Here is a 21,075-nt window from a genome sequence, read left to right as displayed (position 1 = left end):
ACAGTAAACCTGAAGTGAAGCATCGGAATATAAAACTGGTCTCACAGGAAAGGTTCAAATCATAGAATGTTAGAAGAGTCAGTCCTCTTCTACTTAAGTCGGCATTGTGCCTTTTGGACTTATTTCCGATGCAATTTCTGTGTTTCATCGTCAATATGAAGGTCCAAGGGATTCAGTGAACCTGAAGTGAAGCATCGTAATCTAAATCAGGCCTCACAGAAAAGGTTCAAAGCATAAACTGTAAGAAGAGTCAGTCTTTTTGCCCTTAAGTCGGCATTGTGATTTTTGTATTTAATTCCGATGCAATATCTGTGTTTCATCGTCAATAAGAAGGTCCAAGGGATACAGTAAACCTGAAGCATCGTGATCTAAACAGGTCTCACAGGAAAGGATCAAAACATAGACAGAAAGAAGATCCAATCTTCTTGTTCTTAAGTCGGCATTGTGCCTTTTGTATATAATTCCGACCCATTTCTGTGTTTCATCGTCATCAAGAAGGTCTAAGAGATACAGTATTCCTGAAGTGATGCATTGGAATCTATAACTGGTCTCACAGGAAAGGTTCAAAGCATCGACAGTAAGAAGAGTCAGTCTCCTTGTACTAATGTCGGCATTGTGCTTTTTTTGTATTTAATTATGGTGCAATATCTGTGTTTCATCTGCAATAAGACAGACCAAGGGATACAGAAAACCTGAAGTGAAGCATCGGAATCTAAAACTGGTCCCACAGGAATGGTTTAAAACATAGACGGTAAGATCAGTGAGTCCTCTTGCACTTAAATCGGCATTGTGCCTTTTGTATTTAATTCCGATGAAATTTCTGTGTTATCATCGTCAATAAGAATGTCCAAGTGATACACTAAACCTGAAGTGAAGAGTCGGAATCTAAAACTCGTCTCACAGGAAAGGTTCAAAACATAGACTGTAAGAAGGGTCGGTCTTCTTCTACTTAAGTCGGCATTGTGCCTTTTGTATTTAATTCCGATGCAATTTCTGTGTTTTGTCGTCAGTAAGAAGGTCCAAGGGATACAGTAAACCTGAAGTGAAGCATCGGAAACCAAAACTTGTCTCACAGGAAATATTCAAATCACAGACAGTAAGAAGAGTCAGTCTCCTTCTACTTAAGTCGGCATTGTGCATTTTGTATTAATTCCAATGCAATTTATGTGTTTCATCGTCAAAAATAATGGTCCAAGGGATACAGTAAACCCGAAGTGAAGCATCGATATCTAATACTGGTCTCAAAGGAAAGGCTCAAATCACGGAATGTAATAAGAAATAGTCCACTTGTACTTAAGTCGGCATTGTGCCTTTTGTATTTAATTCCGATGCAATTTCAGTGTTTCATCGTCAATATGAAGGTCAAAGGGATACAGTAAACCTGAAGTGAAGCATCAGAATCTAAAACTGGTCTCACAGGAAAGGCTCAAAGCACAGACAGAAAGAAGAGTCAGTCCTCTTGTACTTAATCGGCATTGTACATTTTGTATGTAATTCCGATGCAATGTCTGTGTTTCATCGTCAATAAAGAAGTCCCAGGGATACAGTAAACCTTAAATGAAGCATCGGAGTCCGTAACTGGTCTCACAGGATATGTTCAAATCATAGACAGAAAGAAGAGTTAGTCCTCTTGTACTTAAGTCGGCATTGTGCCTTTTGTATTTAATTCCGATGCAATTTCTGTGTGATTCATCGTCAATAAGAAGGTCCATGGGATACAGTAAACCTGAAGTGAAGCATCGGAATCTAAAACAGATCTCACAGGAAAGGATCAAAACATAGACAGTAAGAATACTCAGTCTTCTTGTACTGAATTTGGCACTGTGCCTTTTGTATTTAATTCCGATGCAATTTCAGTGTTTCATCGTCAATATGAAGGTCCAAGGGATACAGTAAGCCTGAATTGAAGCATCGGAATCTAAAACTGGTCTCACAGGAAAGGCTCAAAGCATAGACAGAAAGAAGAGTCTGTCCTCTTGTACTTAATCGCATTGTATCTTTTGTATGTAATTCCGATGCAATATCTGTGTTTCATCGTCAATAAGAACGTCCAAGGGATACAGTAAACCTGAAGCATCGTGATCTAAACTGGTCTCACAGGAAAGGTTCAAAACATAGACAGAAAGAAGATCCAATCTTCTTGTACTTAAGTCGGCATTGTGCCTTTTGTATTTAATTCCGACCCATTTCTGTGTTTCATCGTCAACAAGAAGGTCTAAGAGATACAGTATTCCTGAAGTGATGCATTGGAATCTATAACTGGTCTCACAGGAAAGGTTCAAAGCATCGACAGTTAGAAGAGTCAGTCTTCTTTACTTATGTCGGCACTGTGCCTTTTGTATTTAATTCCGATGCAATTTCTGTGTTTCATCGTCAATAAGGAGATCCAACGGATACAGTAAACCTGAAGTGAAGCATCGGAATCTAAAACTGGTCTCACAGGAAAGACTCAAAGCATATACTGTAAGAAGAGTCAGTCTCCTTGTACTTATGTCGGCATTGTGCTTATTTTGTATTTAATTATGGTGCAATATCTGTGTTTCATCTGCAATAAGACGGACCAAGGGATACAGAAAACCTGAAGTGAAGCATCGGAATCTAAACTGGTCCCACAGGAATGGTTTAAAACATAGATGGTAAGATCAGTGAGTCCTCTTGCACTTAAATCGGCATTGTGCCTTTTGTATTTAATTCCGATGAAATTTCTGTGTTATCATCGTCAATAAGAATGTCCAAGTGATACAGTAAACCTGAAGTGATGAGTCGGAATCTAAAACTCGTCTCACATTAAAAGTTCAACACATAGACAGTATGAAGAGTCAGTCTTCTTGTACTTAACGCGGCATTGTGGCTTTTGTATTTAATTCCAATGCAATTTCTGTGTTTCATCGCCAATAAGAAGGTCCAAGGGATACAATAAACCTGAAGTGAAGCATCGGAAACCAAAACTTGTCTCACAGGAAATGTTCAAATCACAGACAGTAAGAAGAGTCAGTCTCCTTCTACTTAGGTCGGCATTGTGAATTTTGTATTAATTCCAATGCAATTTATGTGTTTCATCGTCAAAAAGAATGGTCCAAGGGATACAGTAAACCCGAAGTGAAGCATCGATATCTAATACTGGTCTCAAAGGAAAGGCTCAAATCACGGAATGTAATAAGAAATAGTCCACTTGTACTTAAGTCGGCATTGTGCATTTTGTATTTAATTCCGATGCAATTTCTGTGTTTGATCGTCAATAAGGAGGTCCAACGGATACAGTAAAGCTTTAGTGAAGGATTGTAATCTAAAACAGGCCTCACAGGAAAGGTTCAAAGCATAAACGGTAAGAAGAGTCAGTCTTTTTGTACTTAAGTCGGCATTGTGCCTTTTTTAGTTAATTCCGATGCAATATCTGTATTTCATCGTCAATAAGAAGGTCCAAGGGTTACAGTAAACCTGAAGTGAAGCATCGGAATCCAACACTGGTCTCACAGGAAATGTTCAAATCACAGACAGTAAGAGGAGTCAGTCTTCTTGTACTTAAGTCGGCATTGTGCCTTTTGAATTTAATTCCGATGCAATTTCTGTGTTTCATCGTCAATAACGCGGTCCAAGGGATACTGTAAACCTGAAGTGAAGCATCGGAATATAAAACTGGCCTCACAGGAAAGGCTAAAATCATAGAATGTAAGAAGAGTCAATCCTCTTGTACTTAGGTCGGCATTGTGCCTTTTGTACTTAATTCCGATGCAATTTCTGTGTTTCATCGTCAATAAGAAGGTCCAAGGGATACAGTAAACCTGAAGTGAAGCATCGGAATCCAACACTGGTCTCACAGGAAATGTTCAAATCACAGACAGTAAGAGGAGTCAGTCTTCTTGTACTTAAGTCGGCATTGTGCCTTTTGTATTTAATCCCGGTGCAATTTCTGTGTTTCATCGTCAATAAGAAGGTCCAAGGGATACAGTACACCTGAAGTGAAGCATCGGACTCTGAAACTGGTCTCACAGGAAAGGCTCAAATCATAGAATGTAAGAAGAGTCAGTCTTCTTGTACTTATGTTGGCATTGTGCTTTTGTATTTAATTCCGATGCAATTTATGTGCTTCATCTTCAAAAAGAAGGTCCAAGGGATACAGTACACCTGAAGTGAAGCATCGGACTCTGAAACTGGTCTCACAGGAAAGGCTCAAAGCACAGACAGAAAGAAGAGTCAGTCCTCTTGTACTTAATCGGCATTGTACCTTTTGTATGTAATTCCGATGCAATGTCTGTGTTTCATCGTCAATAAAAAAAGTCCCAGGGATACAGTAAACCTTAAATGATGCATCGGAATCCGTAACTGCCTCACTGGATATGTTCAAATCATAGACAGAAAGAAGAGTTAGTCCTCTTGTACTTAAGTCGGCATTGTGCCTTTTGTATTTAATTCCGATGCAATTTCTGTGTTTCATCGTCAATAAGAAAGTCCATGGGATACAGTAAACCTGAAGTGAAGCATCGGAATCTAAAACAGATCTCACAGGAAAGGATCAAAACATAGACAGTAAGAAGACTCAGTCTTCCTGTTCTGAATTTGGCACTGTGCCTTTTGTATTTATTTCCGATGCAATTTCAGTGTTTCATCGTCAGTATGAAGGTCCAAAGGATACAGTAAACCTGAAGTGAAGCATCAGAATCTAAAACTGGTCTCACAGGAAAGGCTCAAGGCATAGACAGAAAGAAGAGTCAGTCCTGTTGTACTTAATCGGCATTGTACCTTTTGTATGTAATTCCGATGCAATTTCTGTGTATCATCGTCAGTAAGACGGACCAAGGCATACAGTAAACCTGAAGTGAAGCATCGGAATCTAAAACAGGTCTCACAGGAAAGGTTCAAAACATAGACTGTAAGAAGAGTCAGTCTTCTTGTACTTAAGTCGGCATTGTGCATTTTGTATTTAATTCCGATTCAATTTCTGTGTTTCATCGTCAATAAGAAGGTCGAAGGTTTACAGTAAACCTGGGCTGAAGCATCGGAATCTAAATCTGGTCTCACAGGAAATGTTCTATACGTAGACAGTAAGAAGAGTCAGTCTTCTTGTACTTAACGCGGCATTGTGCCTTTTGTATTTAATTTTGATGCCATATCTGTGTTTCATCGTCAATATGAAGGTCCAAGGGATACAGTAAACCAGAAGTGATGCATTGGAATCTAAAATTGGTCTCACTGGAAAGGCTAAAATCAATGAATGTAAGAAGAGTCAATCCTCTTGTACTTAAGTCGGCATTGTGCCTTTTGTATTTAATTCCGATGCAATTTCTGTGTTTCATCGTCAATAAGAACGTTCCATGGATACAGTAAACCTGAAGTGAAGCATCGGAATCTAAAACAGGTCTCACAGTAAAGGTTCAAAGCATAGACAGCAAGAAGAGTCAGTCTTCTTGTACAGAAGTCTTCATGGTGCCTTTAGTATTTAATTCGCTGCAATTTCGGTGTGTCATCGTCAATTAGGAGGTCCAAGGGATACAGTGAACCTGAAGTGAAGCACCGGAATCTAAAACTGGCCTCACACGAAAGGCTCAAATCATGGAATGTAAGAAGGGTCAGTCTTCTTTTCCTTAAGTCGGCATTGTGCCTTTGGTATTTAATTCCGATGCAATTTCTGTGTTTTATCGTCAATAAGAAGGTTCAAGGGATACAGTACACCGAATTAAAGCATCGGAATCTGAAACTGGTCTCACAGGAAAGGCTCAAATCGTAGAATGTAAGAAGAATCAGTCTTCTTGTACTGAAGTCTTCATGGTGCCTTTTGTATTTAATTCGATGCAATTTCTGTGTTTCATCGTCAATAAGAAGGTCCAAGGGATACAGTAAACCTGAAGTGAAGCATTGGAATCTAAAAGTGGTCTCACAGGAAAGGTTTAGAGCTTAACACTAAGAGGAGTTTGTCTTCTTGTATTTAAGTCGATATTGTGCCGTTTGTTTTAATTCGGAGGCAATTTCTATGTTTCATCGTCAACAAGAAGGTCCGAGATATACAGTAAACATGATGTGAAATATCGGAATCTGAAAGTGGTCTCACAGGAAAGGCTCAAATCATAGAATGTAAGAAGAGTCAATCCTCTTGTCCTAAAGTCGGCATTGTGCCATTTGTATTTCATTCCGATGCAATTTCTGTGTTTCACCGTCAGTAAGAGGGTCCGAGGGATACAGTAAACCTGAAGTGAAGCATCGAAATCTACATTTAGTTTCACAGGAAAGGCTCAACACATAGACAGTAAGATGAGTCAGTCTTTTGTCACTTAGGTCGATAATTTGCTTCTTGAATTTAATTCCGATGCAATTTCTGTGTTTCATTGTCAATACGAAGGTCCAAGGGATACAGTAAATCTGAAGTGAAGCATCGATATCTAAAACTGGTCTCACAGGAAAGGCTAATGTCATAGAATGTACGAAGAGTCAATACTCTTGTACTTAAGTCGGCATTGTGATTTCTGAATTTAATTCCAATGCAATTTCTGTGTTTCATTGAGAATAGGTAGGTCCAAGGGATACAGTAAACCTGATGTGAAGCCCCAGAATCTAAAACTGGTCTCACAGGACAGGTTCATAACATAATCAGTAAAAAGAGTCAGTCTTCTTGTACTTAAGTCGGCATTGTGCCTTTTGTATTTAATTCTGTTGCATTATCTGTGTTTCATCGTCAATAAGAAGGTCCAAGGAATACAGTAAACCTAAAGTGAAGCATCGGAATCTGAAACTGGTCTCACAGGATAGGCTCAAATCATAGACAGTAAGAAGAGTCAGTCATCTTATACTTAAGTCACCATTGTGCCTTTTGTATTTAATTCTGTTGCAATATCTGTGTTTCATCGTCAATAAGAAGGTCCAAGATATACAGTAAACCTGAAGTGAGGCATCGGAATCTAAAACTGGTCTCACAGGAAAGGTTCAAATCATAGAATGTAAGAGGAGTCATTCCTCTTGTACTTAAGTCGGCATTGTGCCTTTTGTATTTAATTCCGAAGCAATTTCTGTGTTTCATCGTCAATAACAAGGTCCAGCGGATACAGTAAACCTAAATTGAAGCATCGTAATCTGAACCAGGTCTCACAGGAAAGGCACAAAACATGGGATGTAAGAGGAGTCGGGCTTCTTGTTCGTAATTCGGCATTGTGCATTTTGTATTTAATTTCAATGCAATTTCGGTGTTTCATCGCCAATAGGAAGCATCAGGGGATACATTAAACCTGCTGTGAAGCATCGGAATCTGAAACTAGTCTCACAGGAGAGGTTCATAACATAGACTGTAAGAAGAGTCAGTCTTCTTGTACTAAAGTCAGCTTTGTGACTTTTGTACTTAATTCCGATACAATACCTGTGTTTCATCGTCTATAAGAAGGTCCAAGGGATACAGTAATCCTGATGTGAAGCCCCAGAATCTAAAACTGGTCTCACAGGACAGGTTCATAACATAATCAGTAAAAAGAGTCAGTCTTCTTGTACTTAAGTCGGCATTGTGCCTATTGTATTTAATTCCAATGCAATTTCTGTGTTTCATCGTCAATGAGAAGGTCCAAGGGATACAGTAAACGTGAAGTGAAGCATCGGAATCTGAAACTGGTCTAACAGGAAAGGCTCAAATCATAGAATGTAAGAAGAATCAGTCTTCTTGTACTTGAGTCGGCATTGTGCCTTTTCTATTTAATTCCGATCCAATTTCTGTGTTTCATCATCAAAGAGTAGGTCCAGGGGATAAAGTAAACCTGAAATAAAGCATCGATATCTGAAACTGGTCTCACAGGAAAGGCTCAAATCATAGAATGTAAGAAGAGTCAGTCCTCTTGTACTTAAGTCGGCATTGTGCATTTTGTATATAATTCCGATGCAATTTCTGTCTTTTATCGTCAATAAGAAGGTCCGAGGGATACAGTAATGCTGAAGTGAAGCATCTGAATCTAAAACTGGTCTCAGAGGAAACGCACAAAACATAGACAGTAAGAAGGGACAGACTTCTTGTACTTAAGTCGGCAATTATGAAATTTGTATTTCATTCCGATACAATTTCAGTTTTCCATCGTCAATAAGAAGGTCGATGGGATACAGTAAACCTGAAGTGAAGTATCGGAATCTAAAACCGGTCTCACATTACAGGCTCAAAACATAAACAGTAAGAAGAGTCAGTCTTCTTGTACTTAAGTCGGCATTGTGCATTTTGTATATAATTCCGATGCAATTTCTGTCTTTCTTCGTCGATAAGAAGGTCCGAGGGATACAGTAAAGCTGAAGTGAAGCATCGGAATCTAAAACTGGTCTCAGAGGAAAGGCACATACCATAGACAGTAAGAAGGGTCAGACTTGTTGTACTTAAGTCGGCAATTGTGAATTTTGTATTTCATTCCGATGCAATTTCTGTGTTTCATCGTCAATAAGAAGGTCGAAAGGGATACAGTAAACCTGAAGTGAAGCATCGGAATCTAAAACTGGCCTCACAGGAAAGGTTCAAAACATAGACAGTAAGAAGAGTCAGTCTTCATGTACTTATGTCGGCATTGTGCCTTTTGTTTTAATTCGGAAGCAATTTCTGATTTTCATCGTCAATAAGAAGATCCTAGTGGTACAGTACACCTGACGTGAAGCATCGGAATCTGAAAGTGGTCTCACAGGAAAGGCCCAAAACATAGACAGTAAGAAGAGTCAGACTTCATGTAATTATGTCGGCATTGTGTCTTTTGTATTTAATTCCGATGTCATTTATGTGTTTCATCGTCAATAATAAGGTCCAAGGGATACAGTAAACCTGAAGTGAAGCATCGGAATCTAAAACTGGCCTCACAGGACAGGTTCAAATCATAGAATGTAAGAACAGTCATTGCTGTTGTACTTAAGTCGGCACCGTGCGTTTGTATTTAATTCCGAAGCAATTTCTGGTTTTCATCGACAATAAGAAGGTCCAAGGGATACAGTAAACCTGAAGTAAAGATTCGGAATCTAAAACTGGTCTCACAGGCATGGTTCAAAACATAGACAGTAAGAAGAGTCAGTCAGCTTGTACTTAGGTCGGCATTGTGCCTTTTGTATTTAATTACGATGCAATAACTAAGTTTCATCGTCATTACGAAGGTCCAAGGAATACAGTAAACCTGAAGTGAAGCATCGGAATCTGAAACTGGTCTCACAGGAAAGGCTCAAAGCATAGACAGTAAGATTAGTCAGGCTTCTTGTACTGAAGTCGGTATTGTGCCTTTTGTATTTAATTCCGAAGCAATTTCCGTGTTTCATCGTCAATAGCAAGGTCCAGCGGATACAGTAAACCTAAATTGAAGCATCGTAATCTAAAACAGGTCTCACAGGAAAGGCACAAAGCATGGGATGTAAGAAGAGTCAGTATTCTTGTATATAAGTAGGCATTGTGCATTTTGTATTTAATTCCGATTCAATTTCGGTGTTTCATCGCCAATAAGAAGGGTCAAGGGATACAGTAAACCTGCTGTGAAGCATCGGAATCTAAAACTGGTCTCACAGGAAGGGCCCAAAACATAGACAGTAAGAAGGGTCAGACTTCTTGTACTTAAGTCGGCAATTGTGAATTTTGTATTTCATTCCTATGCTACTTCTGCGTTTCATTGTCAATAAGAAGGTCTAAGGGATACAGTAAACCTGAAGTGAAGCATCGGAATCTAATACTGGCCTCACAGGAAAGGTTCAAAATATAGACAGTAAGAAGAGTAAGTCTTCTTGTACTTTAGTCGGCATTGTGCCTTTTGTATTTAATTCCGATGCTATTTTTGTGTTTCATCGTCAAAAAGAAGGTCCAAGGGATACAGTAAACCTGAAGTGAAGCATCGGAATCTAAAATCGGTCTCACATTAATGGCTCAAAACATAAACAGTAAGAAGAGTCAGTCTTCTTGTACTTAAGTCGGCATTGTGCATTTTGTATATAATTCCGATGCAATTTCTGTCTTTCTTCGTCGATAAAAGGTCCGAGGTATACAGTAAAGCTGAAGTGAAGCATCGGAATCGAAAACTGGTCTCAGAGGAAAGGCACATACCATAGACAGTAAGAAGGGTCAGACTTGTTGTACTTAAGTCGGCAATTGTGAATTTTGTATTTCATTCCGATGCAAATTCTGTGTTTCATCGTCAATAAGAAGGTCGAAAGGGATACAGTAAACCTGAACTGAAGCATCGGAATCTGAAACTGGTCTCACAGGAAAGGTTCAAAACATAGACAGTAAGAAGAGTCAGCCTTCTTGTACTTAAGTCGGCATTGTGCCTTTTGTATTTAACTCTGATGCTATTTCTGTGTTTCATCGTCATTAAGAAGGACCAAGGGATACAGTAAACCTGAAGTGAAGCATCGGAATCTAAAACTGAACTCACAGGAAAGGTGCAAAAATTAGACAGTAAGAAGAGTCAGTCTTCTTGTACTTAAGTCGGCATTTTGCCTTTTGTTTTAATTCGGATGCAATTTCTGATTTTCATCGTCAATAAGAAGGTCCTAGGGATGCAGTACACCAGAAAGTAAAAGCATCGGAATCTGAAAGTGGTCTCACTGGAAAGGCTCAAATCATACAACGTAAGAAGAGTCAATCCTCTTGTCCTTAAGTCGGCATTGTGCATTTTGTATTTAATTCCGATGCAATTTCTGTGTTTCACCGTCAATAAGAGGGTACAAGGGATACAGTAAACCTGAAGTAAAGCATCGGAATCTAGAACTGGTCTCACAGGAAAGGTGCAAATCTTAGAATGTAAGAGTAGTCTGTCCACTTGTACTTAAGTCTACATTGTGCCTTTTGTATTTAATTCAGATGCAATTTCTGTGTTTCATCGTCAATGAGAAGGTCCAAGGGATACAGTAAATCTGAAGTGAAGCCCCGGAATCTAAAACTGGTCTCACAGGACAGGTTCATAACATAGACAGCAAAAAGAGTCAGTCTTCTTGAACTTAAGTTGGCTTTGTGGCTATTGTATTTAATTCCGATGCAATGTCTGTGTTTCATCGTCAATGAGAAGGTCCAAGGGATACAGTACACCTGAAGTGAAGCATCGGAATCTGAAACTGGTCTCACAGGAAAGGCTCAAATCATAGAGTATAAGAAGAGTCAGTCTTCTTGTACTTAAGTGGGCATTGTGCCTTTTGTATTTAATTCCGATCCAATTTCTGTGTTTCATCGTCAAAGAGTAGGTCCAGGGGATACAGTAAACCTGAAATAATGCATCGATATCTAAAACTGGTCTCACAGGAAAGGCTCAAATCAGAGAATGTAAGAAGAGTCAGTCTTCTTGTACTTAAGTCGGCATCTTGCCTTTCGTATTTAATTCCGATGCAATTTCTGTGTTTTTTCCTCAATAAGAGGGTCCAAGGGATACAGTAAACCTGAAGTGATGCGTCGGAATCTAAAAGTGGTCTTACAGGAAAGATTCGAAGCATAGACAGTAAGAAGATTCAGTCTTCTTGTACTTAAGTGGGCATTGTGCCGTTTGTATTTAATTCCTTTGCAATTTCTGTGTTTCATCGTCAATAAGATGGTCCAAGGGATACAGTAAACCGAAAGTGAAGCATCGGAATCTATAGCTGGCCTCACAGGAAAGATTCAACGCATAGACAGTAAGAAAATTCAGTCTTTTTGTACTTAAGTGGGCATTGTGCCGTTTGTATTTAATTCCGATGCAATTTCTGTGTTTCACCGTCAATAAGAGGGTCCAAGGGATACTGTAAACCTGAGGTGAAGCATCGAAATCTAAAGCAGGTCTCACAGGAAAGGCTCAACACATAGACAGTTAGATGAGTCAGTCTTCTGGTACTTAAATCGGCATTTTGCCTTTGGTAGTTAATTCCCATTAAATTTCTGTGTGTCGTCGTCAATAAGAAGGTCCAAGTGATACAGTAAACCTGAAGTGAAGCATCGGAATCTAAAACAGGTCTCAGAGGGAAGGTTCAAAACATAGCCAGTAAGAAGAGTCAGTCTTCTTGTACTGAAGTCGGCATTTTGCCTCTTGTATTTAATTCCGATGCAGTTTCTGTGTTTCTTCGTCAATACGAAGGTCCAAGGGATACAGTAAATCTGAAGTGAAGCATCGATATCTAGAACTGGTCTCACAGGAAAGGCTAAAGTCATAGAATGTAAGAAGAGACAATACTCTTGTACTTAAGTCGGCATTGTGCCTTCGGAATTTAATTCCGATGCAATTTCTGTGTTTCATCGTCAAAGAGTAAGTCCAGGGGATACAGTAAACCTGAAGTGAAGCCCCAAAATCCAAAACTGGTCTCACAGGAAAGGTTCAAAACATAGACTTTAAGAAGAGTCAGTCTTCTTGTTCTTAAGACGGCATTGTGCCTTTTGTATTTAATTCCAATCCAATTTCTGTGTTTCATCGTCAAAGAGTAGGTCCAGGGATACAGTAAGCCTGAAATAAAGCATCGATATCTAAAACTGGTCTGACAGGAAAGGCTCAAATCAGAGAATGTAAGAAGAGTCAGTCTTCTTGTACTTAAATCGGCATTGTGCCTTTTGTATTTAATTCCGATCCGATTCCTGTGTTTCATCGTCAGTAAGTAGGCGCAAGGGGTACAGTAAACCTGAAGTGAAGCATCGGAATCTAAAACAGGTCTCACACGAACCGTTCAAATCGTAGAATGTTAGAAGTGTCAGTCCTGTTGTACTTATGTCGGCATTGTGCCTTTTGTATTTAATTCCGATGCAATTTCTGTGTTTCGTCGTCAAGAAGAAGGTCCGAGGGATACAGTACACCTGAGGTGAAGCTTCGGAATCTTAAACTGGTCTCACAGGAAAGGCTCAAAACATAGACAGTATGAAGATGCAGTCTTCTTTTACTTAAGTCGGCATTTTGCTTTTTGTATTTAATTCCAATGCAATATCTGGAATTCATCGTCAATAAGAAGGTCCAATGGATACAGTAAACCTGAAGTGAAGCATCGGAATCTAAAGATGGTCTCACAGGAAAGGTTCAAAACATAGACAGTAAGAAGATGCAGTCTTGTTTTACTGAAGTCGGCATTTTGCCTTTTGTATTTAATTCCGATGCAATATCTGGAATTCAGCGTCAATAAGAAGGTCCAAGGGATACAGTAATACTGAAGTGAAGCTTCGGAATGTAAAACTGGTCTCACAGGAAAGGTTCAAAACATAGACAGTAAGAAAAGTGAGACTTCAAGTACTTAAGTCGGCATTGTGCCTTTTGTATTTAATTCCGATGCGATTTCTTCGTTATTTCGTCAATAAGAAGGTCCGAGAGATACAGTAACCCTGAAGTTAAGCATCGGAATCTAAAACTGGTCTAACAGGAAATTCTCAAATCATCGAATGTAAAAAGAGTCAGTCTTCTTGTACTTAAGTCGGCATTGTACCTTTTGTATTTAATTCCGATGCAATTTCTCAGTTTCATCGTCAATGAGAAGTTCCAAGGATACAGTAAACCTGAAGTGAAGCATCGATATGTAAAACTGGTCTGACAGGAAAGGTTCAATTCATAGACAGTAAGAAGAGGCTTAAAACATACAGGCAGCCTTCTTGTACTTAATTCGGCATTGTGCCGTTTGTATTTAATGCCCATGCAATTTCTGCGTTTCATCGTCAGTAACAAGGTCCAAGGGATACAGTAAACATGCAGTGAAGCATCGGAATCTAAAACTGGTCTCACAGGAATGGTTCAAAACGTAGACTGTGAGAAGAGTCAGTCTTCTTGAACTTAAGTCGGCATTGTGCTATTCGTATTTAATTCCGATGCAGTTTCTGTGTTTCATCGTCAATAAGAAGGTCCAAGGGATACAGTAAACCTGAGGTGAACCATCGGAATCTAAAACTGGTCTCACAGGAAAGGTTCAAAACATAGACAGTAAGAAGAGTCAGTCTTTTTGTACTTAAGTCTGCATTTTACCTTTTGTATTTAATTCCGATGCAATTTCTCTGTTTCATCCTCAATAAGAAGGTCCAAGGGATACAGTATACCTGAAGTGAGGCGTTGGAATCCAAAACTGGTCTTACAGGAAAGGTTCAAAGCATAGACCGTAAGAAGCTTCAGTCTTCTTGTACTTAAGTGGGCATTGTGCCTTTTGTATTTAATTCCGATGCAATTTCTGTGTTTCATCGTCAATAAGAAGGTCCTAGGGATACACTAAACCTGAATTGAGGCATCGGAATCTAAAACTGGTCTAACAGGAAAGGCTCAAATCATCGAATGTAAAAAGAGTTCGTATTCTTGTACTTAAGTCGACATTGTACGTTTTGTATTTAATTCCGACGCAATTTCTCAGTTTCATCGTCAATAAGAAGGTCCAAGGGATACAGTAAACCTGAAGTGAAGCATCGATATCTGAAACTGGTCTCACAGGAGAGGCTCAAATCATAGAATATAAGAAGAGTCAGTCCTCTTGTACTTAAGTCGGCATTGTTCCTTTAGTATATAATTCCGATACAATTTCTGTTTTTCATCGTCAACAACAAGGTGCAAGGAATGCAGTAAACCTGAAGTGAAGCATCGGAATCCAACACTGGTCTCAGAGGAAAGGCACAAAACATTGACAGCAAGAAGAGTCAGACTTCTTGTACTTAAGTCGGCAATTGTGCCTTTTGTATTTCATTCCGATGCAATGTCTGTGTTTCATCGTCAATGAGAAGGTATAAGGGATACAGTACACCTGAAGTGAAGCATCGATATCTAAAACTGGTCTCACAGGAAAGGCTCAAATCAGAGAATGTAAGAAGAGTCAGTCTTCTTGTACTTAAATCGGCATCTTGCCTTTCGTATTTAATTCCGATGCAATTTCTGTGTTTCTTCCTCAATAAGAGTGTCCAAGGGATACAGTAAACCTGAAGTGATGCGTCGGAATCTAAAACTGGTCTTATAGGAAAGATTCAAAGCATAGACTGTAAGAAGATTCAGTCTTCTTGTACTTAAGTGGGCATTGTGCCGTTTGTATTTAATTCCTTTGCAATTTCTGTGTTTCATCGTCAATAAGATGGTCCAAGGGATACAGTAAACCGAAAGTGAAGCATCGGAATCTATAACTGGCCTCACAGGAAAGATTCAACGCATAGACAGTAAGAAAATTCAGTCTTTTTGTACTTAAGTGGGCATTGTGCCGTTTGTATTTAATTCCGATGCAATTTCTGTGTTTCACCGTCAATAAGAGGGTCCAAGGGATACAGTAAACCTGAGGTGAAGCATTGAAACCTAAGCAGGTCTCACAGGAAAGGCTCAACACATAGACAGTAAGATGAGTCAGTCTTCTGGTACTTAAATCGGCATTTTGCCTTTGGTAGTTAATTCCCATTAAAATTCTGTGTGTCGTCGTCAATAAGAAGGTCCAAGTGATACAGTAAACCTGAAGTGAAGCATCGGAATCTAAAACAGGTCTCAGAGGGAAGGTTCAAAACATAGCCAGTAAGAAGAGTCAGTCTTCTTGTACTGAAGTCGGCATTTTGCCTCTTGTATTTAATTCCGATGCAGTTTCTGTGTTTCTTCGTCAATACGAAGGTCCAAGGGATACAGTAAATCTGAAGTGAAGCATCGATATCTAGAACTGGTCTCACAGGAAAGGCTAAAGTCATAGAATGTAAGAAGAGACAATACTCTTGTATTTAAGTCGGCATTGTGCCTTCGGAATTTAATTCCGATGCAATTTCTGTGTTTCATCGTCAAAGAGTAAGTCCAGGGGATACAGTAAACCTGAAGTGAAGCCCCAAAATCCAAAACTGGTCTCACAGGAAAGGTTCAAAACATAGACTTTAAGAAGAGTCAGTCTTCTTGTTCCTAAGACGGCATTGTGCATTTTGTATTTCATTCCGATGCAATTTCTGTGTTTCAACGTCAATAAGAAGGACGAAGGGATACAGTAAACCGGAAGTGCAGCATCGGAATCTAAAAGTGGCCTCACAGGAAAGGTACAAATCATAGACTGTAAGAAGAGTCACTCTTCTTCTACTTAAGTCGAAATTGTGTCTTTTGTATTTAATTCCGAAGCTATTTCTGTGTTTCATCGTCAATAAGAAGGTCCAAGGGATACAGTGAACCTGAAGTGAAGCATCGGAATCTAAAACTGATCTCACAGAAAATGCTCAAATCATAGAATGTAAGAAGAGACGGTCTTCTTGCACATAAGTCGTCATTGTGCCTTTTGTAAGTTAGATGCAATTTCTGTGTTTCATCGTCAATAAAAAGGTCCAAGGGATACAGTAAACATGAAGTGAATCATCGGAACCTAAAAATGGTCTCACAGAAGAGGTTCAATTCATAGACAGTAAGATGAGTCAGTCTTCTTGTACTTAAGTCGGCATTGTTCAATTCGTATTTGATTCCGATGCAATTTCTGTGTTTCATCGTCAATAAGAAGGTCCAATGGATACAGTAAACCTGAAGTGAAGCATCGGAATCTAAAGATGGTCTCACAGGAAAGGTTCAAAACATAGACAGTAAGAAGATGCAGTCTTCTTGTACTTAAGTCGGCATTGTGCCTTTTGTATTTAATTCCTATGCAATTTCTGCGTTATATCGTGAATAAGAATGTCCAAAAGATACAGTAAACCTGAAGTGAAGCATCGGAATCTAAAACTGGTGTAACAGGAAAGGCTCAAGTTATCGAATGTAAAAAGAGTCAGTCTTCTTATACTTAAGTCGGCATTGTACGGTTTGTATTTAATTCCGATGCAATTTATCAGTTTCATCGTCAATGAGAAGGTCCAAGGGATACACTAAACCTGAAGTGAAGCATCAAAATCTAGAACTGGTCTGACAGGAAAGGTTCAATTCGTAGACAGTAAGAAGAGGCAGTCTTCTTGTACTTAATTCGGCATTGTGCCGTTTGTATTCAATACCCATGCAATTTCTGCGTTTCATCGTCAATAACAAGGTCCGAGGAGTGCAGTAAATCTGAAGTGAACCATCCGAATCTAAAACTGGTCTCTCAGGAAAGGTTCAAAACATAGACTGTAAGAAGAGTCAGTCTTCTTGTACTTAAGTCGGCATTGTGCCATTTGTATTTAATTCCGATGCAATTTCTGTGTTTTATCGTCAATAAGAAGAACCAAGGGATACAGTAAACCTGAGGTGAACCATCGGAATCTAAAACTGGTCTCACAGGAAACGTTCAAAACATAGAGAGTACGAAGAGTCAGTCTACTTGTACTTAAGTCGGCATTGTGCCTTTTGTATTTAGTTCCTATGCAATATCTGTGTTTCATCGTCCATAAGAAGGTCCAAGGGAGACAGTACACACGGAGTGAAGCATAGGAATCTGAAACTGGTCTCACAGGAAAGGTTCAAATCGTAGACAGTTAGAAGAGTCAGTTTCCTTTTACTTAAGTCGACATTGTGCCTTTTGTGTTTAACTCCGATGCAATTTCTGTGTTTCATCGTCAATAAGTTGGACCAAGGGATACTGTAAACCTGAAGTGAAGCATTGGAATCTAAAAGTGGTCTCACGGGAAAGGTTCAAAACATAGAGAGTATGAAGAGTCAGTCCTCTTGTACTTAAGTCGGCATTGTGCCTTTTGTATGTAATCCCGATGCAATTTCTGTGTTTCATCGACAATACGAAGGTCCACGGGATACAGTAAACCTGAAGTGAAGCAACGGAATCTATAACTGGTCTCACAGGAAAGGTTCAAATCATTGACAGTAAGAAGAGTCAGTATTCTTGTACTTAAGACGACATTGTGAATTTTGTATTTAATTCCGATGCAATTTCTGTGCTTCGTCATCAATAAGAAGGTCCAAGGGATACAGTAAACCTGAAATGAGCGTCGAAATCTAAAACTGGTCTCACAGGAAAGGTTCCAAACATAGACAGTAAGAAGGGTCACTCATCTTTTACTTAAGTCGGAATTGTGCCTTTAGTATTAAATCCGATGCTAATTCTGTGTTTCCTCGTCAATAAGAATGTCCAAGGTATACAGTAAACCGGAAGTGAAGCATCGGAATCTATAACAGGTCTCACTGGAAAGGGTCAAAACATAGAGAGTAAGAAGGGTCAGCCTTCTTGTACTTAAATCGGCATTGTGCCTTTTGTATTTAATTCCGATGCAATTTCTGTGTTTCATCGTCAGTAAGTAGGCGCAAGGGATACAGTAAACCTGAAGTGAAGCATCGGAATCTAAAACAGGTCTCACACGAAACGTTCAAATCGTAGAATGTTAGAAGTGTCAGTCCTGTTGTACTTATGTCGGCATTGTGCCTTTTGTATTTAATTCCGATGCAATTTCTGTGTTTCATCGTCAAGAAGAAGGTCCAAGGGATACAGTACACCTGAGGTGAAGCTTCGGAATCTGAAACTGGTCTCACAGGAAAGGCTCAAAACATAGACAGTAAGAAGATGCAGTCTTCTTTTACTTAAGTCGGCATTTTGCCTTTTGTATTTAATTCCGATGCAATATCTGGAATTCATCGTCAATAAGAAGGTCCAAGGGATACAGTAAACTTGAAGTGACGCATCAGAACCTAAAAATGGTCTCACAGAATAGGTTCAAATCATAGACAGTAAGATGAGTCAGTCTTCTCGTACTTAAGTCGGCATTATCATTTCGTAATTGATTCCGATGCAATTTCTGTGTTTCATCGTCAATAAGAAGGTCCAATGGATACAGTAAACCTGAAGTGAAGCATCGGAATCTAAAGATGGTCTCACAGAAAAGGTTGAAAACATCGACAGTAAGAAGATGCAGTCTTGTTTTACTGAAGTCGGCATTTTGCCTTTTGTATTTAATTCCGATGCAATATCTGGAATTCAGCGTTAATAAGAAGGTCCAAGGGATACAGTAATACTGAAGTGAAGCTTCGGAATGTAAAACTGGTCTCACAGGAAAGGTTCAAAACATAGACAGTAAGAAAAGTGAGACTTCAAGTACTTAAGTCGGCATTGTGCCTTTTGTATTTAATTCCGATGCGATTTCTTCGTTATATCGTCAATAAGAAGGTCCGAGAGATACAGTAAACCTGAAGTTAAGCATCGGAATCTAAAACTAGTCTAACAGGAAATTCTCAAATCATCGAATGTAAAAAGAGTCAGTCTTCTTGTACTTAAGTCGGCATTGTACCTTTTGTATTTAATTCCGATGCAATTTCTCAGTTTCATCGTCAATGAGAAGTTCCAAGGGATACAGTAAACCTGAAGTGAAGCATCGATATGTAAAACTGGTCTGACAGGAAAGGTTCAATTCATAGACAATTAGAAGGGGCTTAAAACATAGAGGCAGCCTTCTTGTACTTAATTCGGCATTGTGCCGTTTGTATTTAATGCCCATGCAATTTCTGCGTTTCATCGTCAGTAACAATGTCCAAGGGATACAGTAAACATGCAGTGAAGCATCGAAATAAAAAACTGGTCTCACAGGAATGGTTCAAAACATAGACTGTGAGAAGAGTCAGTCTTCTTGAACTTAAGTCGGCATTGTGCTATTCGTATTTAATTCCGATGCAGTTTCTGTGTTTCATCGTCAATAAGAAGGTCCAAGGGATACAGTAAACCTGAGGTGAAGCATCGGAATCTAAAACTGGTCTTACAGGAAAGGTTCAAAGCATAGACCTTAAGAAGATTCAGTCTTCTTGTACTTAAGTGGGCATTGTGCCTTTTGTATTTAATTCCGATGCAATTTCTGTGTTTCATCGTCAATAAGAAGGTCCAAGGGATACAGTGAACCTGAAGTAAAGCATCGATATCTAAAACTGGTCTCACAGGAATGGCTCAAATCATAGAATGTAAGAAGAGTCAGTCCTCTTGTACTTAAGTCGGCATTGTTCCTTTAGTATATAATTCCGATGCAATTTCTGTTTTTCATCGTCAACAACAAGGTGCAAGGAATGCAGTAACCCTGAAGTGAAGCATCGGAATCCAACACTGGTCTCAGAGGAAAGGCACAAAACATTGACAGCAAGAAGAGTCAGACTTCTTGTACTTAAGTCGGCAATTGTGCCTTTTGTATTTCATTCCAATGCAATTTCTGTGTTTCAACGTCAATAAGAAGGACGCAGGGATACAGTAAACCAGAAGTGCAGCATCGGAATCTAAAAGTGGCCTCACAGGAAAGGTACAAAACATAGACTGTAAGAAGAGTCACTCTTCTTCTACTTAAGTCGACATTGTGTCTTTTGTATTGAATTCCGAAGCTATTTCTGTGTTTCATCGTCAATAAGAAGGTCCAAGGGATACAGTGAACCTGAAGTGAAGCATCGGAATCTAAAACTGATCTCACAGAAAATGCTCAAATCATAGAATGTAAGTAGAGACGGTGTTCTTGTACATAAGTCGTCATTGTGCCTTTTGTAAGTTAGATGCAATTTCTGTGTTTCATCGTCAATAAAAAGGTCCAAGGGATACAGTAAACATGAAGTGAAGCATCGGAACCTAAAAATGGTCTCACAGAAGAGGTTCAATTCATAGACAGTAAGATGAGTCAGTCTTCTTGTACTTAAGTCGGCATTGTTCAATTCGTATTTGATTCCGATGCAATTTCTGTGTTTCATCGTCAATAAGAAGGTCCAATGGATACAGTAAACCTGAAGTGAAGCATCGGAATCTAAAGATGGTCTCACAGGAAAGGTTCAAAACAAAGACAGTAAGAAGATGCAGTCTTCTTGTACTTAAGTCGGCATTGTGCCTTTTGTATTTAATTCCTATGCAATTTCTGCGTTATATCGTGAATAAGAATGTCCAAAAGATACAGTAAACCTGAAGTGAAGCATCGGAATCTAAAACTGGTGTAACAGGAAAGGCTCAAGTTATCGAATGTAAAAAGAGTGAGTCTTCTTATACTTAAGTCGGCATTGTACCTTTTGTATTTAATTCCGATGCAATTTCTCAGCGTCATCGTCAATGAGAAGGTCCAAGGGATACAGTAAACCTGAAGTGAAGCATCAAAATCTAGAACTGGTCTGACAGGAAAGGTTCAATTCGTAGACTGTAAGAAGAGGCAGTCTTCTTGTACTTAATTCGGCATTGTGCCGTTTGTATCTAATACCCATGCAATTTCTGCGTTTCATCGTCAATAACAAGGTCCAAGGAATGCAGTAAATCTGAAGTGAACCATCGGAATCTAAAACTGGTCTCACAGGAAAGGTTCAAAACATAGACTGTAAGAAGAGTCAGTCTTCT

The sequence above is a fragment of the Schistocerca piceifrons genome, unplaced genomic scaffold (assembly GCF_021461385.2).
Source record: "Schistocerca piceifrons isolate TAMUIC-IGC-003096 unplaced genomic scaffold, iqSchPice1.1 HiC_scaffold_1808, whole genome shotgun sequence".
Classification (NCBI taxonomy): domain Eukaryota; kingdom Metazoa; phylum Arthropoda; class Insecta; order Orthoptera; family Acrididae; genus Schistocerca; species Schistocerca piceifrons.
The sequence above is the reverse complement of the archived record's forward strand: the minus strand, read 5'-3'. Positions refer to the sequence as shown.